General features: G+C 38.1%; 1 protein-coding gene across 7 annotated transcripts in view; it reads right to left on the bottom strand.

The window, feature by feature from the left end:
* def8 (differentially expressed in FDCP 8 homolog) overlaps positions 1 to 24,096 on the bottom strand; it is a 180,910-nt gene extending 156,814 nt beyond the window's left edge. For 6 of the 7 annotated variants that reach the window (XM_073929047.1, XM_073929052.1, XM_073929049.1 and 3 more), the window contains exon 1: positions 23,809 to 24,076. The gene's annotated coding sequence lies outside the window, so the exon portion shown is untranslated. Of the gene's footprint in view, positions 1 to 23,808 lie in introns of all 7 variants that reach the window. The other variant, NM_001328206.1, reaches the window with a different exon arrangement.
* Positions 24,097 to 27,666: the final 3,570 nt, after the last annotated feature.

The following is a 27,666-nucleotide window of genomic DNA, read 5'->3' as shown; positions in this document are numbered from 1 at the left end:
AACCAAAACAGGTAATCAATTTTTACTAACAATAATGTGTACTGCTACTCGATTTCCCGAGGCAATACCGCTTCGCAGAATTACAGCTCCTCTTATAATCAAATCATTGATTAAATTTTTCTCCACATTCGGCTTACCAAAAATCATACAAACTGACCAAGGATCAAATTTTATGTCAAAAATGTTTGCTCAAGTTCTAAAATCATTGTCTATCACCCACCGAGTATCAAGTGCTTATCACCCACAAAGTCAAGGTGCTCTCGAGCGATTTCACCAGACGCTCAAGTCTATGTTAAAGAAATACTGTGCGGATACCTGCAAAGACTGGGATGAGGGCGTTCCATTGGTACTATTAGCGGTGAGAGAAACTATTCAAGAGTCTCTCGGGTTTAGTCCCGCTCAGCTTGTATTCGGTCACGATTTGCGAACTCCTCTTAAACTTCTGAAAGAGAACATTTTGGAAATTAAGGAAAGTCCAAAAATGAATGTTCTTAGTTATGCAAGCCGTTTCAGAGAACGTTTACATGATGCTTGTAAATTGGCAAAAGAATCACTTAAAGCTGCGCAAAATGTCATGAAGCGTCAGTATGACACCCGAGCGGTCGCGCGCTCCTTTCAGCCCGGCGATCAGGTGCTCGTACTGTTGCCAATGCCTGGTTCTGCTCTCTCTGCCCGCTTTTCTGGACCCTATGTGGTGCAGAAAAAGTTAAGCGAGACAGATTACGTAATTGAAACACCTGACAGAAAACGCAAATCGCGCGTATGTCATGTTAACATGTTAAAAACGTACCATGTTAAAGAGAAAACTCAGATCACCACACCTGTTCTTCCTGCTGTTGCAGTTGTGAGCGATGTTACGCATTCTGAAGCTGATGATGATGGCCTGGTGTTACGCAATGCTCCTCAGCAGTGCGCTCGTTTAACTAATTCAGAGATGCTGAAAAATCTGAATTCACATCTCACGTATTTATCAGATTCTCAAAGGCAAGATATCATTCATTTAATTCAGAAATTCCCCAATCTTTTCAGTGACACTCCAACGCAAACATCCGTAATTAAACATGACATCAATATTCAAAATTCTTCCCCAATAAAGCAACATCCTTACCGTGTGAACGCACACAAGCGTGCTATTATGAGGAAGGAGGTTGAATATTTGATGGAAAATGGTCTTGCAGTTCCTAGTTGCAGTCCATGGAGTTCACCGTGCGTTCTGGTACCCAAACCAGACGGAACATTTAGATTCTGCACAGATTACCGTAAGGTTAATGCTGTCACTGTCCCAGATTGCTACCCTTTACCCCGTATGGAAGATTGTATTGACAACCTTGGTTCAGCTAGCTTTGTCACTAAACTTGATTTGTTAAAGGGCTGCTGGCAAATTAACTTAACTCCGCAAGCTTCTGCTATCTCAGCCTTCGTTACACCAGATCACTTCATGCAATATTCAGTTATGGCCTTCGGATTGCGAAACGCACCTGCCACATTTCAAAGATTAATTAATACGGTTTTATTCGGCGTTCCAAATTGTAACGCATATTTGGATGATTTAGTGGTTTATGCATCTGAATGGTCTGAACACATTTCTTTGCTGCACACTGTTTTTGAAAAACTGTCCAACGCCACATTAACATTAAATCTGGCAAAATGTGAATTTGCTAGGGCGACCGTCACATACCTTGGTAAGGAAGTTGGTCAAGGTCAAGTTCGGCCAGTCGCTGCGAAAGTCTCCGCCATAGCCGAATTTCCCGTACCTAAAACCAGGCGAGAGTTGCGCCGGTTTTTGGGTATGTCGGGGTACTATCGGAGTTTCTGCCGAAACTTTTCCAGTGTGGTTTCACCCCTCACGAATTTACTTAGTCCCTCTCAGCAATTTGTTTGGTCAGCTGAGTGTCAGCATGCTTTTGAGAGCATAAAAGCTTTGCTCTGCTGCGCTCCTGTACTCGCGGCCCCAGATTTCACCACTCCTTTTAAACTGGAAGTAGACGCGAGTGCTTTAGGTGCTGGCGCGGTACTTATCCAGGAGGACCGTGATAGTATCGAGCACCCAGTCTGTTATTTTTCCAGAAAATTCAACAAACACCAAATTAATTACTCCACTATCGAAAAAGAAGCACTTGCATTACTATTGGCATTACAATACTTTGAAGTTTACCTTGGTTCCAGTTCGTTTCCAATCATTGTTTACACCGATCACAATCCGTTAGTTTTTCTCTCCCGAATGTACAATCAAAATCAGCGCCTCATGCGCTGGGCTTTGATTGTACAGAATTACAACCTGGAAATCCGTCACAAGAAAGGCACCGACAATATAGTGGCCGATGCTCTTTCCAGGTGTGTGTAGTTGGTCGTAATTAAACCGCATGGTTTGTTTTGCGAGTTTTTTTTCTTACTATTTCACAATTTTTTTTTAACAAACAATATTATATGTTTGTTCTCATGGGTGGGAGTGTTATGTATTTGTGTTTTTTGTGCTCTGTTTTCTCTGTGTTTTTTCCCTCTCTCTCTCTCTCTCGCTCTGTTCTCCCGTATCTGCTCTCATGTATTCTCAGGTTCTGTTCATTGGTCCATTCAGCTGTCAGTCATTCCTCCCCGGTTACGTCACTCTTACGTCACATCCAATGAGCAAAGACCACCCGTCTTAAAAGCGCGCGCCAGACCACTCGCTCGTTCTTGCTTTCTTGCTTGCATTTGTCTCTTTCGCTGTTTCGTCGCTTTGTTTGTATTTACCGCGTGCGTTTAGAAATTACCCCGTCTAACTGTGTTTTGTTGTTGCTTGTTTCTGTGTGCACGTTATCCGTCCGTTATTCGTACATTGTTCTTAGTTTATCGTTGTTTACGAGGCTTGGACGAAGCGGACAGGTAAAAAGGTCACGTGACATACATTTCGCAACACTCAGGACTGCTCTGCTGTCTAGTACACTAGGTTAGGGGCGAGCGCCACTCCTTGTACTTTTTGAATAGATAGATAGAGTAGATAGTTAGGGCTCGGAAGATCTTCGTGTGTTAATTATACTGTTTTTCACATAGTTAGTTAGCTAGATGCTTCTGGGAAGTTAGATTTAGTTTGGGTTTTGTTCTTTTCATTTCTTTAGCGCCGCCCGCGTCCCTTCTGCCAGCTCTCTTGTTTTCCCCGTCTTTATTTGTTTCAGTGTTGTACATATTGTAAATAATATATTTTTGCTTTACTTACTTTTTCTTTATTTTTGATTAATTCGTTGTTGTTGTTCACTTTGGGATTGTAAATAAAAGCACACATTTTTTTGGCATCACTTTGGTTGTCTTTCCACTCATTCACTGTTTATACAAATATATTTTAATTAAATAAATGTCAAACCCCACACCCTAGACTAACATCAGGGGTTTGTAACAGTGTTCAAACCAAAAGATCGGCGCGTTATTTTACATGGCAGGCTTTTACGTGCCTCATACATGTTGAGATCGAGTTTATAGACTTGATGAGGGAATGTCTTGACAATCCACACAGACGTGACTCATACATGACTTCACGCTTTAACAAGCAATCAAACAGGTCGCACACCAGAAGCGACACGGCGCGCACCAGACAGTTTTTAACTATCACAAACCAAATGCGCACATTCTTCGCATGATATTTAACATGAAACTAATCAGATGGCGCTCTGTGGTGCGGCTAAAAATTGACCTGCGTCCTGAATTGTGGCTGGGCGGCGCCTGTGTGTGTATAGAAACCTGTTTAGAATTGTAAAATCCATGGCGCTGCGTGGTGCTTCGAGGCGCGTCGCCGAGAGGCGCTTCTGGTGTGCTTCCTGCTTCAAAGAGTGAACCAAAGCGCATTGGTGCCATTATAATGTATTAATATATATATTTTTAAAAATCACGATTTCTCGATTTGATTCAAAATTAAATCGTTTTAAAACGTAAATTCGAAATAATCGAAAAAATCTGAAAAATCGCCCAGCCCTACTAGTAGGCTAATATTTTTGTACTTCTTATACTTATTTCTATTTATATTAATACTGGTGGCGACGCAGTGGTGCAGTGGGTAGCACGTTCGCCTCACAGCAAGAACGTCACTGGTTCGAACCTCAGCTCAGTTGGCGTTTCTGTGTGGAGTTTGTATTTTCTCCCTGCGTTCGCGTGGGTTTCCTCCGGGTGCTCCGGTTTCCCCCACAGTCCAAAAACATGCAGTACAGGTGAATTGGGTGAGCTAAATTGTCCATAGTGTATGAGTGTGTGTGTGAATGAGTGTATGTGAATGTTTCCCAGAGATGGGTTGTGGCTGGAAGGGCATCCGCTGCGTAAAAACTTGCTGGATAAGTTGGCGGTTCAATCAGCTGTGATGTTAGTGTCATCTAAACACTGTGACAGTAATGAATATTAATGAAGTTGCACAATAGAGTGCGCTGATTGGTTTGAACCAAGCCTTACTCATGCATTAATGCATCACACTGTAAGACGTAATAAGACACTCTGGCACAGACGCCCAGTCTGCACGCTGGAATACAACGCTATTATGTCATGACCGTGACGCAGCTTCAAAAATTCGGTTTAAACCGAAAGTAAGAATTTGCTTGAAATAATGCAAAAACAACCAATTTACACTTTTTAGTGAAATATAGGTGTCCTAATAGTGTTTTTAGCAGTGTGGGTCACATATACGACTGTCAACAGCTCAAAAAATGTGTTTTGGTGTTTCGTGACCCTTTAAGAGCACATTTTAACATATATATCACAAAATACTTAAAACATTATTCAAAGTCATTTTTTCATGCATCACTCTGCAGTCTTCATAAACAAGATAATTAAATAACTTAAACTCAAAATAATCTTCCTTGTTCATTTATTTGACAAGTAATGTTATACTGGTGTAGGATAACACATTTCCAACATTCAAGTACATCAAGGCACATTGCTGCATCTGTAAACTTTAACTGGCCTACAGTTGAAGTCTATTTATTTTGGCTATAAAATACTTAAAGGGGCTTTGTCTGAATACAACTGTCTTGCAAAATACCCAGCAATATGTTCTGCACTGACTGTCAGCATGGGGAAGATAAAACAGTAGATATTAGAAATGAGTTAGCTAAACTATTATGTTTAAAAATGTGTTGTAAATAAATAATGTGTTGAAGACGGAAATCAAAAATGAATGTAGGCAAAACTAAACAAGTTGAATATGACTTACATGAGCGAGACTGAAAACTACATTTGATCAATGTTTTACATCTGTTCTTTGTTACTTGCCGACTGTTTGTTAATTCAAGACTGCATTTCCTAACGTTAAACTATGTACACTAGATTTCTGATTAATAATGGTCTCTGCATAGCCGAGGACTTCCTATATTAACAGTGTTAAAATCAAACAGAATTGAAAACAGAAGTCTAATATCATCAACAGTGGACAATTTGATAGTATTTCACAACATGAACATGACTGAAGTTTAATCTTTTATTACCTGTGTCAATTTGAGTGTCAACTTCTGACGAATGCTGGGAACTGATGCACGCAGCACCTTCACAGAGAGCAAGTGCCGCGAAAACAGAGGGAGCGAGCATAAGCGAGTGCCCGAGGGAGCGACGATTGCTCGTGAGACCTAAAGCACACGAGAGAGGCTCTGCCTTTGAGCCCTCAAATGTCATTAAGTTTGACATGTTTCCCCTTACACGCAACTTTTGTAAAGACAGTTGCTGTGTAAGAATCCTTGCTTGCAAAAATACGCTTTAGAATGCTTAGTTTAAGCAAATTGGATGAACGTGATCACGCGTGTCGCTTTCGCTCACCAAAAACCAGGGTGAATGCGCTGTACTGCGCACAATGTGTGCGTCTGTTCCCTAGCGACAATAACAAACGCCTGATATCGCCTGTCCGTATTCCTCAAAGTTGTTTAGAATAAAAAGTTTAGTAATGCTAGGACACAACGCGTGTGCCTTTTTTTATGTACCCCTTTGATGCTGCTTACGGTTTTGCTGCAGTATCGAAATTAGGCACCAAAAATCATACGCTGATTTAATACCGGTACATACCGGTTAGCAAGATAAAAAAAAAATAAAAAACGAAAATCATACGCTGATTTAATACCAGTACATACCGGTTAGAAAAAAAAAAAAAAACAGCACAGCACAGATGGAACACAAGCCCAAATAGTCACGCAGTGTGAAAACATCTGTGACATGACTATGAAATTACTTTAAAAACCGTGCAGCCAGAAATCGGCATAACTGAAAACTGAGTGCAAAAACTGAATCTCTCTCAATCAAATGAAAATTTGAATGCAACACTTTGAAGGGTTAATAAACATATGCAAATCATTATTAATTATCAGTCATGCAATGCTGGTTTGAATTGAGATTGTAATATTTTAATGTTTAATTGTGCAGCTTTACACTGAATGCATTAATGCAGGCTAAACAAATAGTGACTTCGTTTACATGGACATCAGTAATCAAATTATTTGCCTTAGTCTAATTAAGACAATAATATGATTAAGGCATTTACATGAGTTGCTTTTTTAATGTTTCTTTCATGATCGCGTTTTACATGTTATAGCACATACTTAGATCAACGTCATTGCGTCACCGCGCTATCCGCAATTTCTCCGAAGTTTAATATAATTTCGGGTGTTTAATTATTAATTTGTCAACTTTAACTTTTCATTCGGGCATGCCCCCCGTGACAAATAAGATATTGGATGAAACTATGAACTGCGGGAAAAGTTGTTTTAATGGAAGTTCATACTGCATGCTGAATGGAAGAAACAAAATCTCCGCATTTCACGAGGCATGTGTTTGTGGTCTGCACTGACTTGTTAGGTGCAAGAGTGTCAAACAGGTGTGTGTGTGTGTGTGTGTGTGTGTGTGTGTGTGTGTGTGTGTGTGTGTGTGTGTGTGTGTTGACTATCCTGTCACAAAACGCGGCTAAAAGCCCTACATGACAGTAATAATTCGATTAAGGTGTTTACATGTCTGTAATGCACTTTACCCTGCTTAAAAAATACAGCTTAAACCAGCATAGGCTGGTTTTAGCTGGTTGACCAGCCTGGTTTTAGAGGGGTTTTGGCCATTTCCAGGCTGGTTTCCAGCTATTTCCTGCCTGGTCTTAGCTGGTCAGGCTGAGAGATGACCAGCTAAAACCAGCTTGACCAGCTTAAACCAGGCTGGTCAAGCTGGTTTAAGTTGGTTTTAGCAGGTCATTTTCCAGCCTGACCAGCTAAGACCAGGTTGGAAATGGCTTGAAACCTGCTTGGAAATGGCCAAAACCCCTCTAAAACCAGGCTGGTCAACCAACTGAAACCACCCAACCAGCTTAGGCTGGTTTAAGCTGGATTTTTCAGCAGAGCAATAATGCGACTAAAATCAGCATACTCCACACATCTTAATTCGATTTCTCTTTAGTTTGATTATGACCTTAAAAATCGCTGTTTACATGGTGGACTCTTAATCAGAGTATTGTCTAAATCGCAATAAAAACGTTGACAGTAAACACCTTTAATTAAAAACTTAGAAAATCATTTAGGTAGAACCAACCACAACCATCACCATTATATTTTAAAGGGAAGCCAAAATACTTTCATAAACATTAGTTGAATGACGTGGGAGGTGAACTTTTTGCAATTGTTATAGATGTTGGATTAACCAACAAGTTAAAAAAAGTTATTAATCCTTGTGTCATGTGCGTTCTAAACTCTAAGTTGTGATACTGACTGACCGACTGACAGAAATTTCTATTGTTCTAATCAAAATAAAGCTAATTTAGTGCCATATTATTATTACATTCCAAAAACTGATTGCAATGTTGAAATGGTGAATGTTTATGTAATTTATAGTTTTTTTTTTTTTTTATCTTTACCATGTTTACATTCAAGACATTTTTTTCCAGAGTTGGGTTGCTGCTGGAAGGGCATCCGCTCTGTAAAAACCTGCTGGATAAGTTGGCGGTTCACTCCGCTGTGGCGACCCCAGAATAATAAAGGGACTAAGCCGAAAAGAAAATGAATAAATGAACATTCAAGAAATTAATAAAATTCATTTTACACCAGTTAGTGTTACATTATGGCTACATTTTAGCCCAGTTTAAATTGATCCTATTGTAGGAGTCAATATGCAAACTCTTTTAAAAGAGTTGAGCTAACCATCCAAATCACGTGTGAACTAAAGCCTTTTATAATAATAATAATAATAATAATATTAGTAATAATAATAATAATAATCCCAGTGATAGGTTGCAGCTGGAAAGGAATACGCTGCGTAAAACATATGCTAGATAAGTTGGTGATCCATTCCGCTGTGGCGACCTCAGATTTTTAAAGGGACTAAGCTGAAAAGAAAATTAACTAATTAATTATAATATTCTATTTCTGATAAATGAGAGTATGAGTTTCAGTTTAGGTCATTTTAATATGTCTTGGATTGGTTATGTTGTTTATAACAAAATTATTACTAATTGTATGTTGTACTATAATTAACAGTACTATTTAGCTACCTATTTTTCTTATTTTGCTTCTTACATTAGGTAAGAATACCTATGGTAAAGGCCATTCTGACTAATTAAATTAAATGTGATTGATGCTCTTTCTCTCTGTCTTTATAAACCATTTTGATTGATTGAATGATTTCTTACATTTTGTTGTAAGGATAAATTAAAAAATAATAACCCTTAACCCATTTAAATGTTGCTTAACTAAATTAGGGTTGGTTAACTATGTGTTTTATGTATTTTCTAGTTTTGCTTTGGTACCAAAATTGATACAGACTCAGAACTGTAATTTCACTGACTATGTTACTGAATACTGACATGTTGGTACCATGACAGATCTATTTAGAACTAGTCAAAGTTTGGACACACAAATGATTCATTTTGACTGGTACTGTGCCGTAATATGCATGTAAAGAATCTGAGTGTAAAATGCACACTGTGTCTAGCTATGCTGCCAGCATTCAGCTCAAATTTCTGTAGTGCAAAAATGCTTTGTGTACACGTGGCCTGACTTGCGCATTTACTGGGTGTGTGTGTGTTTTTTTAATGGGACTAACCGACTAACAAAAGTTTAGTTGGCCAAGCCTGTTCTGGTTGACTATCAATTAGCCAACTATTAAAAGATAGCCCTAATATCAGCTAAAAATGATTCCACGCTACTAGCCAAAACCTTGCGTAATATTTTTATATCAGCATTCAATTAACTAATGGGTCTATAACTACTAGTCGAGTCTTTAAAAAATAAAAAATAGAGGCTTGATTTAAAGGATTATGAACCCCCTTCTTTAAAAGGCTATATGATGGGTGTGGATGTTGCTGCACGCAGAAGGGAGGAGGGGGTGAGGCCAGCAAAGCAGGGACAAAAAGAGGGAGACGAATATCTGTCAGTTGACTCACCAACTCAAAAAAAATTTGGTAAAAACGTAAGGAGAGAACTTCTGGTATGCCTTGTATGGAGTAGACGTGGTTGGAGGTCGCTCTGTGTACATTTATTTATTTTTTTCTCAGTAGTTCTGATTTTTGTATATAGATATCTATCAAACTGTGAACTTGAGCGTACGACTTAAAGGAAAAATGCCGAAACCAGTGAAAACAGGACGAAACATCGTAGATATGCTGACTGACAAAAGGGAGCGAACAGGGAGCTAAGGCTAAAGCTAGCGATGCAGCCCAAGCAGAGGATGAGATAACACCAACTTCCTTAAAGGAATTAATTTCATCCACGATTCGCTCTGAAATATCATCGCTACGATCCGAGCTCTTATCTGAACTTCGTTCGGCAGTGTCCACGCTACAAGCGAACCTGTCTACACAAGCCCAAAAGATCGGCGACATTGAAACAGCACTTACCGATTCTGATGGCCGTCTGACAACAGTAGAGAAACTGTGCAAAACACTACAAACAGAGAACGCTGATCTGAAACTTAAACTGGATGACCTGGAGAACCGTTTGCGGAGACAAAACGTACGAATCATCGGGATACCAGAGGGCTCGGATGGCCAAAATCCGGTAACTTTCATGTCATCAATGTTCACTAAACTCTTTGGAGAAGACGCTTTTGAAAGACCCCCCGAAATCGACCGTGCTCATTGTGTCGGGCAAAAATCTCAAAGAAACTCATTCCCTAGGCATATGGTAGTTCGACTACACCGATATCAAACAAAATAACTTATTTTGAAATTGAGCCGGGAGCGGGGACACTTGGAGTTTAACGGCACGGTTGTCCGTGTTTTTCCGGACATGTCCGCATAAGTGATGAAACGCCGAGCTGAGTTTAAGGATGTAAAAACTTCACTCCGTAACGCCGGCATTACCTATGGAATGCTACATCCAGCCAGACTCCGCGTTGATTTTCAGGGACAGAGACATATGTTTCTCCCTCCACAGACCGCGGCGGATTTTGTGAGATCCGTAATTAAGCCTGCAACAAGCCATGCTTTACAGATATGACTGAAATATGAAAATGGGTTGCAATCGTATTGTCTTAAATAGTCGAATAAGTGTTCCTTGAACTAAATTACTGAAAAAAGGCAACCCGTAAGTTACTTGATGACATTTTTTTCCCAGTTTCTTAAATTACGCCATGCATCATAACAGCTACGTTCTAAACTTAAATGCAATGTTATGTATAATATACTACTGAGATAACGTGTTCCATATTGGTTTTTTTTGTTCACAGAGTACTGCCGAAAGGGCAGCTAGAGTTGTTAGAAGTAGTTAACTTTTTTATTTTATTTCTGACTGCACTGTTCTTGTTGGTCAGACTTATTTGTGTTATTTATGTTAAGTTCTGTGCCAGTTCTGAACGCATATGGACAATAGATGTTTATTTTTTTAAATCTTTTTAGTGTACCATTTACCATTTTTTACCTAATCACTCTTTTTTTCCTTGCCCTATGCCTGAAACTATTTATTTTCATGTTCAACAATAATATGCCCACACTCCACAGTATTGCATAGAAATTTCCCTCAAGAGAGACAGGGCAGGGTTGAATTAGTTAGTTGGAATGTAAAAGGGATGAATAATAACATAAAAAGTGTGAAGGTTTTTTCCAAACTGATGACGCTGAAGGCTGATGTTTGTTTTCTGCAGGAAATTCACCTCAAGAATTCTTGCCATAAAAGTCTGAAGAGATCGTGGGTAGGACAGGTGTTCCATTCAGGATTTAACTGCAAGGCTAGAGGCGCAGCTATCTTAATTAATAAGAATACTCCATTTAACCCCTCCGAAACTATCTCTGACCCCAACGGTAGATATATGACTGTGTCAGGCACTCTTTATGATAGTCAAGTGGTCTTAGTTAGTGTTTACGAGCCCAACTGGGATAACCCAGACTTTTTTACCAAACTTTTTTCTAAATTCCCTGATTTAAATTCTTACCAATTGATCCTAGAAGGTGATTTAAATTGCGTTCTAAATACTACTTTAGACAGATCATCCCCTAAACCAGCTACTTTATCTTCTAAAATCATTAACTCCTTCTTGGAAAGATATGGGATGGTTGACATTTGGCGGTTTTTGAATCCCTCCTCTAAAACTTTTTCTTTCTTTTCCCCTGTTCACCATACTTACTCGCGTATTGATTATTTTATTACCGACAACAAACTTATTCCCCGAGTACAATCCTCTCTCTATGACAGTATAACCATCTCTGACCACGCTCCAGTAATTCTAGAATTAACTCTCTCTGGATATGAAAGAGGCTCTCATATTTGGAGTATGAATGCCTCAATACTTTCAGATGGTTATTTTGTTGATTTCATTTCTGAAAAAATCTCCCTTTTTTTTGAGACAAACGTTACAGAAGGAATGTCTGCTTCTATTCTTTGGGAAACCCTCAAAGTTTATTTGCGTGGAGAAATAATTTCTCGTTCTGCTTATATAAAAAAAATGCGCAGCAAAAAGCTGAGCGATCTTTCTGGACAGATTGGCAAAATAGATTAAAAATATGCAGAGCGTCCAACCCCATCCCTATATAATGAAAAGGCTCTCTTACAATCTGAATATTATCTTCTTTCCTCTAACCAAGCGGAGCAGCTTTTACTTAAGTCACGACATCGTTTTTATGAATTTGGTGATAAACCAGGCAAGGCTCTTGCACTACAACTTAGACTTCAAACAGTAAAAAGCTTTATTGCTCAAATTCAAGTCCCAGTTGGAAATATTGTATCACACCCTCAAGACATTAATAACCAGTTTAAATTATATTACTCTTCTTTGTACCAGTCTGATTCTCTAAAAGACACAAATCTTATAAATAACTTTTTCAAAAATCTTGATATTCCTCAAATTAGCAACGAATCAAAAACCAAATTAGATGACCCTATTAGTTTAACTGAAATTCTACATGCGATTTCACAGATGCAGAGTGGAAAATCCCCAGGCCCAGATGGGTTCCCAACCGAGTTTTTTTTTTAAAGTTTTCTCTTCAGCTTTCTCCATTACTTCTTTCGGGGGTTTTTTAAGAAAGAGAAATAAATACAATAGAATAAAAATATGAAACAAACTGTACTTTAAGCATCTTCACTGTAAGAAAAACACTTTAGCTACAAAAGTCCTACAAGAGCAGCGAGGGATTTTCTCCTTGTTGTTTTATTAATAATGATAAAAACAGGCGAAATATCACGCTGTCACTTCAATGGTTTCTCTTTCACATGTCTTTTGATCCTAAACTCGTTTGTTTATTACACAAATGAGAACTAATATGAATAATCACTAAACACAGCGTTTTGACACCTATTCAACCATTAAAGCGCTCTTATTAAGATGACATTAGAAATGTGCGCTTTGCTCGTCAGTGTGCGAATGAGACCAAATGCTGACCGCATGCTTTTTATAGTATATACACAACCACAATGTTATATTATTAAAAAGACAATCATTTTTACATAAACAATACCCAAAAAAGTGCTGAGGTGAAGGACTTCTCTCCCACTAAATCCCCAGGTCTAAATGCAGACAAAGGGCGCACTCACACTATGCTATCCGAACCGTGCCCAGGCGTATTTCCAGAATCGCCCTGGCTTGGTTGGAAGAGGTGTGCCAGAGCGTGGGCATGAGCGTGGACCCGAAACTGAAGACTAGACGTGACTTTTAAAGGACTGCTTTATATGAATTTATTAATCATTCTTACTGTTCAATGAACCCAAACTGTCATTGTTTATTAAAGATAAAACCCCTCGCTGGATGACAGCTGTACCTTCAGAAAACATCCTATTACCTGTAGCACAAGGAATTTATGATCATTTATGAGCATCAAAAGTGGCTGATCTGTTCAGCAAAATATTTAACTGCGTGTCACTGAACAGTGTATCATCGCAAGCGTGCTCATGTACAAATGCAATGTGATTGCAGGCTGTCGGGAAAGACAGGAGGGGGGCAAGCATGCTTCGGCATGGTACAAGTCAACTGTACATATATATATATATATATATATATATATATATATATATATATATATATATATATATATATATATATATATATATATATATATATATATATATATATATATTGAAGGATTCGGATTTCTGCTTTCCAATCTGTCTCATCATGGACCAGTGTTTATTCTTTTCTAATCATCTTGTTTCTCATAGTTTTTTATTAAATATATTTATTTGATCATTTGAATGAGTATTTAACTGTGAATTGATTGAATCAACTGTTTCTATTGTTATTTCTAGTAGTTAATACTATCTAAAATGTCTAAAGTGATTTTGCTATTTTTTTGCGGCTAATTCTTTTAAAGTGATTCTACTTTTTATTCAAGATAGACTTTGTGTAGTAAGGAATTATAACTGCCTGAATGTAGATTCTACCAGTTTTTAACCAGTTTTGATAAAGGCGGTTGTGAGTACACTCAGCCTTGGATAATCACGATGCATTAACGATGCTTTCCATATACAGTGTTATATTTTAGGGAGAAGGCTATAACAAGCTGTCTGTATAAACACACAGAAACACAGCAACACACTGTCTCTCATTCAAACACATACACAAACAGAGACAGCACCAAACAAACAAACAAACACACACACACATTTAAGCCCTCGCAACAAGGATAGCTCGTGCTGAGCGGAGCAGAAAAACAAAAAAAAAACAAAAAAAAGAAGCACTTTTCCGACGGTCCCTTACTGAGAGCTCCTCTCAGCGCGAGCTCTCCCGGCTAAACACGTATTGCGAGGGCTTAAAGGGAGCAGTGCTCGTAATGTCGAGCGAAAAAAAAGAAAGACAGCTGTGAAATATAACCAGCTTTGTCTTTTTGTAGGAAACACACTTTAGATTTTTTTTAGGGTAAGAGGTTTTTGAGTTATTGCCGTCTATAACTGATTGGCAAAGGCAAGTTTATTTATATAGCACATTTCATACACAGTGGCAATTCAAAGTGCTTTACATAAACAGGAATAAAAAGACAAGTTTAGGAACATAAAATGCAGACAATAAAAATTATTAAAAACAGATAAAAACAAATTAAAATGAGTTAAAATAGGTTATAAAAGAATGAAAAAGAAAACGAAAAACATAATAGTGCGATCTGTCGGACGCAGCACAGTGCTCATTCAGTAAAGGCACAGCTAAACAGATGTGTTTTCAGTCTTGATTTGAATGTGCCTAATGTTGGAGCACATCTGATCATTTCTGGATTCAGCAGTGAGGAGCATAGTGGCTGAAGGCAGATTCACCCTGCTTTGACTGAACTCTTGGAACTTCTAGTTTATATGATCCTAAAGATCTGAGTGATCTGTTAGGTTTGTATTCAGTGAGCATATCTGTAATGTATTGAGGTCCTTGGCCATTTAGTGATTTATAGACCAGTAATAATACTTTAAAATTTATTCTGAATGTAACTGGCAGCCAGTGTAGAGACCTGAGGACAGGTGTGATGTGCTCTGATTTCCTGCTTCTGGTTAGAATTCTGGCTGCAGCATTCTGGATGAGCTGCAAGTGTCTGACTGTCTTTTTGGGAAGGCCAGTGAGGAGTCCATTACAGTAATCCACCCTGCTGCTGATAAAAGCATGAACAAGTTTCTCTAAGTCTTCACTGGACACAAAGCATCTGATTCTTGCAATATTTTTGAGATGATAGTATGCTGATTTACTGACTGCTTTGACATGACTGTTGAAACTCAGATCTGACTCCAGAGTCACACCAAGATTCTTGACCTTATTTTTTGTCGTTTGACCTTTAGAGCCAAGGTACGCATTCACCTTGAGAACCTCATCTCTGTTCCCAAACGCAATGACTTCAGTTTTCTCTTTGTTTAACTGAAGAAAATTTTGGCACATCCAATTGTTAATTTCATCAATGCATTGGCAGAGGGTGTCAATGGGGCTGTAGTCATTAGGCAGTAAGGCTAGGTAGATCTGAGTGTCATCTGCATAGCTGTGGTAGGAGATTTGATTCTTTCTCATTATTTGGCTCAGAGGGAGCATGTAAAGGTTGAACAGGAGAGGTGCCAGAATCGAGCCTTGTGGGACTCCACATGTCATGGGTGTCCACCTCGACCTATGATCACCTAAACTGACATAGTAACCTCTCCCTTCAAGGTAAGATCTGAACCATTAGAGGACTGTCCCAGACAGCCCAACCCAGTTTTCCAGCCTATCCAGAAGTATGCTGTGATCGACAGTGTCAAATGCAGCACTGAGATCGAGCAATACCAACACTGTTATTTTACCTGAATCTGTGTTTAGACGTATATCATTGATTGTCTTTATAAGAGCGCTCTCTGTACTGTGATGTGCTCTGAAACCAGATTGAAAATTGTCTAAACACCCCTTGAAGTTTAAGAACTTGTTAACCTGGTTAACAACTATTTCAATGATTTTGCCAATGAAAGGGAGATTTGAGATTGGCCTGTAATTGCTCAATAGGGTGTTATCCAGGTTGCTCTTCTTCAAGAGGGGTTTAACAACTGCAGTTTTAAGTGAGTTTGGAAAAATCCCTGATAGAAGTGAAGCATTTACCACTTTTAGAAGATCCATTTCTAAACAGGTAAACACCGTTTTGAAGAATGATGTGGGGAGCGTGTCAAGACTGCAGGTTGATGTTTTTATAATTTGCACCATCTCTTCTAAGATTTTACCGTTAATTGCCATGAAATCAGACATAATGTCTGACTTCTCAAGTTGTGGTTGAGCTTGTTTGATATCGACACAACTTGGCTGATTGGATGAGCTGATTGCCTTTCTGATATTATTGATCTTATCAGTAAAGAAATGAGCAAATTCATTACATTTGCTTTCAGAGAGTAGCTCACTGGGAATCCGACTGGGGGGGTTTGTGAGCCTCTCTACTGTTGCAAAGAGTGTGCGAGCATTATTTACATTGTTGTTTATAAGGTTTGAAAAGAAAGTCTGTCTAGCAGTTTTTAGTTCCACATTAAAAGCCTGAAGACTGTCTTTATAGATATTATAATGGACTACTAGTTTCGTCTTTCTCCACATACGCTCAGCTTTCCTGCATTGTCTTTTCTTCATTTGGACTGCTCTTGAGTTTCTCCAAGGGACTCTCTCTTTGCCAGTTATCTTCCTAACTTTAACAGGAGCGATGTCATTTATTACATTTTCAATTTTAGAATTAAACAAATCAAGGAGAGAATCAACAGAGTCTGCAGATATACTTGGTGCTAGTGATATGGCCTTCATAAACTGCTCACTGGTGTTCTCATTTATGCATCTCTTTTTGACAGAGACAGATCTGTCTTTAATAGCTGGAGTGATCAATATATCAAAGAAAATACAGAAATGATCAGATAGTGCCACATCCTTAACAGCAGTCGATGAAATGTGTAAACCCTTAGTTATAAGTAGATCAAGGGTGTGTCCACGATTGTGTGTGGGTCCTTGAACATGCTGAGTCAAATCAAAAGTGTTAAAAACAGTCATCAGTTCTTTTACAGCATTGATTTCTGGATTATCAATGTGAATATTAAAATCCCCAGCAATACTAAAATAATCATATTCAGATGTTACTATTGATAACAGCTCTGTAAAATCCTCAATAAAAGCTGGAGAATATTTTGGAGGTCTGTAGATAATGATCAGTAAGATGCGTGGAGACCCTTTTAGTGCTATACTCAGATATTCAAAGGACAAATAGTCACCAAATGACACTTGTTTACATTCATACACATCTTTAAACAGGGCAGTGATGCCTCCACCTCTCCTATTAACTCTGCAAACACTCAAAGAGTCAAAGTTTAAAGGAGCTGCTTTATTCAGAACTGCTGCGCTACAACTGTCATCTAGCCAAGTTTCATTTAAAAGCATAAAATCAAGGCAATTTGTGTTGATAAAATCATTGACTAAAAGTGACTTATTATTGAGTGATCGAATGTTTAGAAGTGCTAACTTAAAGAGCCCATATTATGGGTTTTTGAAAATTCCCCTTTATGTAGTGTGTAACACAGCTCTAAGTGAAGTGAAGTATCCAGCTAAGGCTTAAATCTGTAAGAATACAGTGTTTAAAACGGTTGATTCATCTATAAAAGAGTCGACTCATAGTGCTTCAAACGAGTCGCCTTGATACCGAGTCATTAGGTGTTTCGCCATGACGTACGAACGAAACCAAGTTATTCACGTGCACGCGCAAACACGGGAGATTTCAAACCTGAGGCCCCGCCCTCTGACGCAGAAACCCAGTCACACACACACCCACAAACACACGCACACAAACATGCCGGTCGATTGAAGTCACACTGCAGATGGATATTAACGAGGGTCTACACAAAGTTGAAACATCAGCATTATGACCAAGCAGTTGGAAACTACTGGAAACTTCTGGAAGCTACATGCTACACAGAATACTTCATCAGCGTTTGTTAAAGGACGGATCAGTAAAAAGTAACTTACTGCTGGACGTCAGGATGGGTTTCTTCCTCCATTTCTCAAGTGTAAGTACGTGCGATTAAAGTTGTTGCCTTGTTGACTCTAGCTTGCAAATGTATTTAGTTGTGATTTGTTACTTGTAACCGCGTGTACTGTATCAGGTTAACTGGCTATATTCTCTTATCGCGTGCAAAGTCACGTTAAAAACGCGACGCGTGCTGTTTGTTTACGGAGCTCCGTGGTAGAGGTCTGCATTCCCGCGGCTGTCCCCGCGCCAGATTTCTGTGGCGCGGGAATAAATTTCCGAATAAATCGCGGGAGCGGTCGGTAACGGGTTTAATTTGGGACGGGAGCGGGCTGTCTAGCAATATCACGGATATTGCTATGCGAATGAGAAAGATGTGTCTGCTTGGTGCTTGTGTGTATGTGTGTTAGTGCGCACACGCGCGTATGAGAGAGAGAGAGAGAGAGAGAGAGAGAGAGAGAGAGAGAGAGAGAGAGAGAGAGAGAGAGAGAGAGAGAGAGAGAGAGAGAGAGAGAGAGAGAGAGAGAGAGAGAGAGAGAGAGAGAGCGAGAGAGCGAGAGAGAGCTTTGTGTGCTTGGTGCTGTGTGTGTGTTTATACAGACAGCTTGGCTGTCTGGACTGTATAGCTAGGTGATATTTGGTTGTGTTCTCCCCCGCTCTAGCGGGATCGGGCGCAGCGGGCAGAAAACGGGGCGGGTTCTCAGGCTAAAACCTGGCGGGTGCGGGCGGAACGGGAGCGTTGTTGTCCGGAGGTGTGTGTGTGTGTGTTTTTGTGTGTGTGTGGCAGCTAAAATCCACGCCTACACTATCGAGCGTGTATGAACTGTGATTACTTTTTATATTGCTGATTAGCTATTGAGCATTTCATTCTCTGACTGAAGGCAGTCGACCAATCGCGACAGACTGTCATCGGTCCAATCAGCGCAGAGTAGCTTCGCGCTAAGGAGGGGTTTGGGAACAAATGAATCACTGGACGATTCATATGGGAGTAGCTGGGATATTTAGGTAAAAATAAATGCAGATTATAAGACCATGAAAGTGTTTTTTGACCTTGCATGCATATTAGACTGTTGTTGGAGACCCTTACAACCAAGATATGACCCTATTTCATGTATAATATGGGTTTTTTAACAGTTTTAGTCGTTTTCACTACAGAAGTCTCAGATATACATTTAATAGACACCAGATTTGAATGATTTGCTATACGGTCTGAAAGAGGCTTAGGTTTTCTGTCACGTAACAAGACACATATTTGCGTAGAGAAAGCTACAGACACACTGGGTTCCTGCTTGTTCTGTAAACATCTGATAAAGACAGTGTTATCTAAGCAGGCCCCTGAGACACATCAATGGCAGTTTTTAAGTTCACCAGCTAAAGATGAGGTGTTTTTTAGGACCTGGCGCTGTCGCAAAGACCTGAGGCCTTTCCTAGGTGTAGGGCGAGGTGGGCTTAGAGATGGGCGTGTGGCTTGCTGACTTTTGGTTGCTAACTGGGGGCTAGCAGCAATGGAGTGTGAGAGTTTAGTTCCAGCACACACCAGTTCCTCCATCTTTTTTGAAAAATCCAAGAGAGGCGAACAAGATGACAATGAGAACGTGTCCGGTGACAGAGGCTGTGGGTCTGGGGTTTCTGGCTGCTGAGATATGTTTACCTGGCTGTTTTCCTGGGGATCATCAATGAGTGCTGAGACTTGATGCTGTTCTGGTGCAGGGCGCAGACGGCAGTTTGTCTGTTATCGGCGGTTGTTGTGGCTGCGTGGTGTTATCTCTGTCCTTGTAGGATGCGTCAGCCACAAGTCCACTCAGGAGCTGATTTGAAGTCCTGTGGTCATCCGGACATTTGCTAGGTGTGTGTGTGTCATTCAGTTCAGTGGCATACACAGCTGATGGATGATGGAGGAAGAAGAGGATGTTGTCTTTCAGCACTTTTGCACCAAGCTTGTTTGGATGAAGGCCGTCTGATGTAAACAGCTGTCTTTGGTTCCAGAAGAGATTGAAGTTGTCGATGAAATTCAGTCTTTTCATGTTACATGTTTTCTGCAGCCATGCATTTAGACCAAGGAGCCTTGAAAACTTATTTGTCCCTCTTGCAGGGAGTGGTCCACTGATGAACGGCTGAATTTTCAATCTTTCAACTGTTTCCAAAAGCTCACAGAAATCTCTCTTGAGCAGTTCTGACTACTCCTTCCGGATATCATTCTTCCCCAAATGGATGATAATCCGTTTTGCAGTCTCATGTTTCCTTCATGGTATCATGGTATCTCTGCTCCTAAAATTTTTGATTATTGAGTCTCCAACAATCAATGTTCTTATCTCTGTTGCGATCGGAGCAGAATGCCGCTGTCTAGTCGGCCTTGAGCCTCTGTTCAGAGCAAAGTTAATTGCTGAGTCATGCGATCTCTGTCTAACTGCATTTGGGGATTCTTCACCCATATTACTCAAAACTTCATATCTGTTCTGAAGCTGTATTTGAGTCCGAGCTGTATTTGGGGTAGAGAACGCTAATGCAGCAGCGTATGACCTTCGTGATCTGACCCCACGAGTACCCTTTGGTCTCGCACCTTGTTTATGCCATAGTTCACGCTGATTTTCAACAGTTTCAATCTGTTTTTCTGTTCTCAAAACAGTAGCTGGAGTAGATTTATAGGGGCTTACCAGCTGAATGCTGTGAGGCTCCACGATGAACCGGTCCTGTGTAATTCGACAGTTTTGGTTGGATCGCAAGTAACTTTGTTTCAAGAACTGCAATCTTTTGTAAAAGTTTATGGCAGTTGGTGCAGCAGTGAGATTCCAAATCAATATGATCCAGAGCCATTTTCACAGCCGTGTTTTCCCATCTCAGGAATTAAAGCAGCTGGTAGCGGGAGGATTGTTTAGACGATAATTCCTCTAAATAAAAGTAAAGTTGTACTCCAGAAAGTTTGTAGATTTGATGTTGATCTTCAAGCTGTTTCGTTTGAGCACTGTGCTGATAGGCTCAAGTTAAAATTAGATTATAAAATAAAAAAGCAGGAGTGCAAGGAGCGGAGCAGTAGGCAAAGACGTCCGAACAGTAGCAAAGCAGGAAGCAAAGAATGGGTGTCAGGAATATCAAAAACAAAACCAACTGAACCACGCTAATTTCTGGCGCCCCCCCCTGGATATACAGTGCCCTTAGCATTTGCCTATTGTGCCTATGCCAGGGGCCGGCCCTGAGTTGGCTGAGTGTTGTAAATACTCGCGCTCACCTTCCTCGCAACAGAGCGCATAGGAGATAAATGACGTCAGTACATAATAACCTGTTATGATTATTACTGAACCAATACCGAATTGTCCACGTGCACAGAAGAAACAATTCATTTTGACACCCCTAATTTATTTATATATATATATATATATATATATATCTCAGTACCGCCGCTCCCTATAAGCAGAGTACGCAGGCTGCGTAGGGCCACAACTTCGGAGGGGGGCACTATCTCGGCTGCTCAAAAAAATTGATATTTATTTACTAATATCAACATAAACTGAGTGTAAATAATCATTTTAAGGCGGACGCATAAACAATCATGTGACGTAATTTTTTTTGTGACGTAGCGTGGCCCAGTCCACTTATCTTTGCGGCTGCTAGCTGCATATATTTATAATAGATGCAAGTTGCAGCTCTATGCATGGAAAAAGACAACAGCAGTCTGGAGCCAGAAGAGGAAGAAAGTACAAGATGAATCGTGTGCATCACTTTCAGGTAACTTCGATGAATCTGGAAAACATATTTTTGGTTGTTCAAGTAAATTAGTGAGGCTAACGTTTAAACTTCTCCACAACTGCTATGCATCATGCTTTAGACAGGACATGTTCTATGACTTTTCACGTTAGCTCCTCTTCCCCATGTTGCTGCTAATTACACAAACTCAATTAGTGTTATTAACTTGTGCAATACTTTACTATTCTGTTTGCACACTAGCTACATACACATGCACTGCACAATTATTTCACTCTATTGTATTGTTTTATTATTTATTATTTATTTATGTATTATTTATCATTATATAGTTATGTTATATGATTATACATATACATTATATCATTTTTTGCAGACAGCAGTTATCATTGTTTATTGCTTTGTCTATTTCTATACATTTCTTATTGCTGTTATTGTTTGTATCACTGCAATGACAATAAAGTCTCTTTAGTCTTTTTTTGTGCATTACAGTATGAAATAACAAAACCCACTTATATTTTGTGATTTCTGAAAGGTCAATAACATAAAATGAGTCAAATTACTGTAAATCACGAGCCAGAAACCATTTTTATTGCATGAATTCATTAATGATTATTTTTTTCTAAATGTTAAAAAAGTTTTTTGTTTAATAATACACCGATTCATTCTTAAAAACCACAAATGTCTTTGAATTATACTGAAAGGAAGGGTCAGCTTTTGTCACCATAGATTACAGTGCAAATTAAATCACATGTTAGTTGTAGTTTAGACAAATTATGAAGAGTGCTGGACTAGCCTATTGTTTTAATGGTATGTCATGAGCTTTTTTCTTAAAAATGACTAATTTATTCTGTATTGTTCATGGAGGTCAATGCTGAAATTTGTCACAAAAGAAGATGAGGTGGCCTGACCAGCACTGCTCCAGAGACACCAGCAGCTGCACAGGTACAGGATGCAGCACTGGGGACTGTCTATCTCTACAGGTAAGAGAGGGTTTTATTCCTTACTCTTTGTAAATGTTTGAAATTATGTTTCTGCAGACGACATGTCAGTGTTTATTTTGATGTAAGCTATTCTTTTGTAATGCAAACATTTGAAGGTTTAAGTATAATTTGAGTGTTTACATGCATATTTATGTATATAAATAAATAAATAAATAAATAAATAAATAAATAAATAAATAAATAAATAAATAAATAAATAAATAAATACATGTTTGAATGTTTCTATGATTTTGTTCCTCTGTGGGGGCATCACAGTAATATTTCGCTTAGGGCACCCTTTTGGCCAGCAACGGCCCTGATATATATATATATATATATATATATATATATATATATATATATATACCACCCAACTACTGTGTGGCGTGCACAATCTCCCAGCTTGGCAAGACTGTCATAATAAAGCATGTTCAGTCATGACTCATGAAGAATTAAAATAATTAAGCAGCAGGTTCTTCTCATAGGATAAGAAAACTCAGTCTCGTTCCGCAGCCTCGTTGAAATGACTGTTAAACAAAACATTTCTTGGAACCACCTAAAGAAAAACCATCAGGCCCTGGATAATTTCTTCATGGTTTCATCTAATGTCAGTTGCAGTGTTTGTATTAAGGGTATATATTTTTTAATAATTATATAGGAATAAATCAGATAAGAGCTTTAAAATGTGATATAAAATTTGAAGTGACTTCGTTATGAAAATTAGCAGGTGTGACCTTTGGTTTACAGTTTAATGTAATGAATATCAAAAGTTAAACAGGTGTGCATTATAACAGAGACTTAGATGAACACTTTACAGTTAGTTTTGTGACAGTCAATCTCTAATAAAAGTGCTGTAAATTATCATAATTAGCATTTGATACCATCTGTTGACATAGCATATTTTACAGGACTTAAAGTTTATTGTAATAAATGTAGGAAATATAAAAGGTGTGTACTGCATTTGAAATTTACAAAAACACTATGTAGTTGTTTTGTGATATTAAACGTCAAACCAACGTTACGCATAAAGAAGAGCAGGCTACATTGTACATTAACATCAGACACACACACACACACACATACACATACACATACACATACACACATACACACACACACACACACACACACACACAAGAGCTATATATCTGCAAAGTCTGCTTAAAAATGCTAAATCGAACGTTTGTAGTTGGCTTAATGTTCAGCTAGCAGTGACTGCAAAAACAGAAACGAAACGTTAGCCAGTGTGCTAATGGCTTAAAGCAAGCAACAAATCAAAATAAAAATCGTAAAAAGTAATTAAATGTTTCTTACTCTTTATGCAGTCTTAGCAGCGCATCTTCATCTCTTCATTATCACCATAAATCATAACTAATAACAGGCCTCTGTCATGTCCTTCAATATATGATCCGCAGTCGCCGCTCAGAGTCGTTGTGATGATTGCTTGGTGGGTGTGTCATATAGGGACCTCTAAGGTTAAGGATTCCACTATTTAGGGATGGCTGTCACAAAACTGGCGTTTCGTTATCGAGATCCAGAAGCGCAAGTGTTCGAAACACTGCACCGAAGTATGATCTGAAACAATGGGTCACGTGACTAAAATGATTTGAAGCACCATGTCACATGACTAGAGCGATTCAAAACATCGGAATTCGGACTTTTCAGAAGCGTTTAGACGTTTCTGCGTCCCAATTCGCATAACTTACTTATACAAAGAGCAATGTGCTCTGTGGGCAATACCAGCGGTTAGACACATTGACACTAACGTTCTACACTTTTTCCGGAAATGGTAAACCGTCCGAGAACTTTTACATTGTTCATTTGGTACATAATAATTATATTTTCAAATACTATTTAATTTAGGACGGATACGGTTGTTGCTAAATCAGATACAGTTATTTATAATATTTATTATATTTTGTTGTATTTTCATAGCATCTACCCAAACCATAACCCAGCCGTCACAGCAATATAAAAACATTTGTTATTTATTAAACTATACAATACATTGTATTTTATTAACGCCTTCCCCCCACATCCGGCCTACTGTAAAAATAATATTTGTTATACAGTATTACTATATGATGATACTATATTGATGTGTATCTTGATGTATATCTAGATTTTACCTTTCGAGATCTGGCGATCCGCGTTTGATTGACTTGGTCAGTAAACCCTCTATTTTATGTAGCAAATATGCTGCGAGTTCGATCTCCGACTTGCACAACATGCTCAGGAATTGTTGCTTTTTAATAAAGTTTTTTTTTATGATCAAAATAAGACATTTATAGTATTGTGAAGTCATTTTTGTCAGAGCACTTTGTCAGAGCATTTAAAAAGCAATACCTATAGCTGCATAGATTTAAATCCACTAAATCACTTGAAATATTAATTCTACAACGTGGGCCATATTTCCCCAACTTGTGAAACTGTTTCTTTGCTGAAGCTGTTCAAAAGTACTTGACTACATAAAAATATCACTAGGTGTCGCTTTAGAGTTAGGTTTTAAAGCTTCGAGACGTTTGCTTCAACTGTTTCAGTGTTTCATGAAACCTCGCACTGCCCACGGCTATGAATATTACCACAATAACTCCTGTAGTTTTGCAACAGTCTGTGTTTTGCAGACGAACTGCATTACTTCTTCTGGACCGAGACGTGACCTCATTTGGGATGTCACAGTAGGCTATGCAATCTGCTGTGTGTGTTATGAAGATAAAAGAAAACTTTAAGAAAGGTCATGAGTATAATAAAAAAATGTGTATCCTACATGACAGATAGGGCCAGATTAAGAACATGGGGTTATAGTATAACCCCCATTTATTTTATTGCCTCTTTATACTTATATTCATTTTCTTGTCGGCTTAGTCCCTTTATTAATCCGGGGTGGCCACAGCGGAATGAACCGCCAACTTATTCAGCAAGTGTTTACGCAGCGGATGCCCTTCCAGCCGCAATCCATCTCTGGGAAACATCCACACATACATTCAAACACACACTCATACACTACGGACAATTTAGCTCACCCAATTTATTTACCTATCCCGCATGTCTTTAGACTGTGGGGGAAACCGGAGCACCCGGAGGAAACCCACGCAAACGCAGGGAGAACATGCAAACTCCACAGAGAAACGCCAACTGAGCCAAGGCTCGAACCATATATATATATATATATATATATATATATATATATATATATATATATATATATATATATATATATATGTATGTATGTATGTATGTTTATATATGTATGTATGTATATATATGTATGTATTTTAAAAATAAACTTTATTAAAGTAGACATACAAGCATAAAAATGTAAAACATTAATCGCATAACCTTCAGACAGGCCAAAATCATCAAAAGATATTTGCAGTACTGTTTAGCTAAGTGCTTTACAATAAATACTTTACATATGGTTTTACTTAGAGAGCTGAGCAGTAATCCCTAATTAAAATATATAGCCTACTCCAAATTTCCACACAAAAAAACATGTGAGTCAATTACAGAAGACTAGCATCATTTATTTATTTGTCAATTGCCATGTGGAGGTAGATATTGATGATCCTATACATTTTACAATGGAATGCTAGGAGTTGAACTGCTTATGGATGTAAAACATTGTGCATTCAAGAGTATCCATAGACTTTAAAAAATATATGCATGACATGACAGCACCTTCTTTTTTTATTAAATGACATAAACAATAGGTCTATACATAAAACCAAAATTAGAAAATAATGTATACAATTGATAAATAAACAATATCAGGGGCAAATACACATACGTATAAAGATTAGTTATAAAACCAGTAAAATATTATGTGAATGACAAAACAAAATAGTTTTAAGGGCTTTGTAATTGTTGGTAGTATTGAGGTAGGATTTAATATCTTTACAGAAAACAGGGTTTAGCATCCTGAAAAAATGGATTTCAAGAAAAATGAATACATTTATTTGATAATAGATATTGAAGAAATATTCAGAGCTGAAAACGCATGTATAAAAATACAAAAATCCTTCCAGAATATATATATATATATATATATATATATATATATATATATATATATATATATATATATATATATATATATATATTTATAGATTCATTTTCAACCCATCTCCAAAAAGGTTCAGAAAGACCATAAAGAATCAATATCCTGAGATTAGTTTTTATATAAAGTTTAAAGCGTTACATGGTAAAAAAAAAAAAAAAAAAAGATTAATTAATTTGTTGTAAATGTCTTTTATCTTATTCATTCAATTTTTAGATGACAAATTAACACTTTTTTTCCGTAGGATGTTTTGATATAGGCCATTTCATTGGGACACCATATATGGAGAGAAGTCATTTTTTTTACAGTAATACAGGCAACACTGTTACCAATTAGTCACTGTAATTGTCATGGGCCAGGTTTGATCTGGGCTCCTCTATCCTGTCTGGTCTCTGTCTCAGCTGTTTCCTCTCACAATCAGTGCTGGTACGCACACATTACTTACATGTAGCTCTTTTCATCTGATTTACCCCTCTACATGTTTTTGCGCTTTTGTGAAGCTATTTGCCAGAATATTGTGTTGGATTATCTGTAAATTCTGTGTGACTTTGCTAACTATAAATGCACCCTTCAATTAATCCTTGTCTAAGTCTAGTCTCGTTTAAGTAACTATATATTGCCATACCTTCATGCTCGTCAGCATTAGCATACGCATCTCTACTGGAGACCTCTCCTCGCTTAAAGTCCTTTTGGAACCCCTTCGGTTGGGTCCAGAGGAAAAAGCTTTCTGTTTCTATGTAAAATACATACAGTTTCATTTGGGTATCTTTAAATGAATAGAAGTTAATAAAGCCATTTTTTGTGCTGTTTAAAATTTAACTGTGGCTTTATTTGTCATTTATATGGGATTTATAAAGCATAAATAGTCCTTACTTTAGATTAGTTCACAAAACTGCATAAAGTTGAGCTAATAAAGCATTTATTAACATACAAATTAACTACTATATGCCTGGATAATGAGCTATTTGAATGTTAATTTGAATAGTTTATTAATCTTTTACTTGCACATTATGAATGATCTTAAAATAGCACCAATTATTCTTAAAAACCTAGCGGATGTAAATGATGCAATACTTAAGCAATGAAAAAATAACCATTAATAAAGTATGAAAACA

The sequence above is a fragment of the Danio rerio genome, chromosome 18 (assembly GCF_049306965.1).
Source record: "Danio rerio strain Tuebingen ecotype United States chromosome 18, GRCz12tu, whole genome shotgun sequence".
Taxonomy (NCBI): Eukaryota; Metazoa; Chordata; class Actinopteri; order Cypriniformes; family Danionidae; genus Danio; species Danio rerio.
The sequence above is the reverse complement of the archived record's forward strand: the minus strand, read 5'-3'. Positions and strand labels throughout refer to the sequence as shown.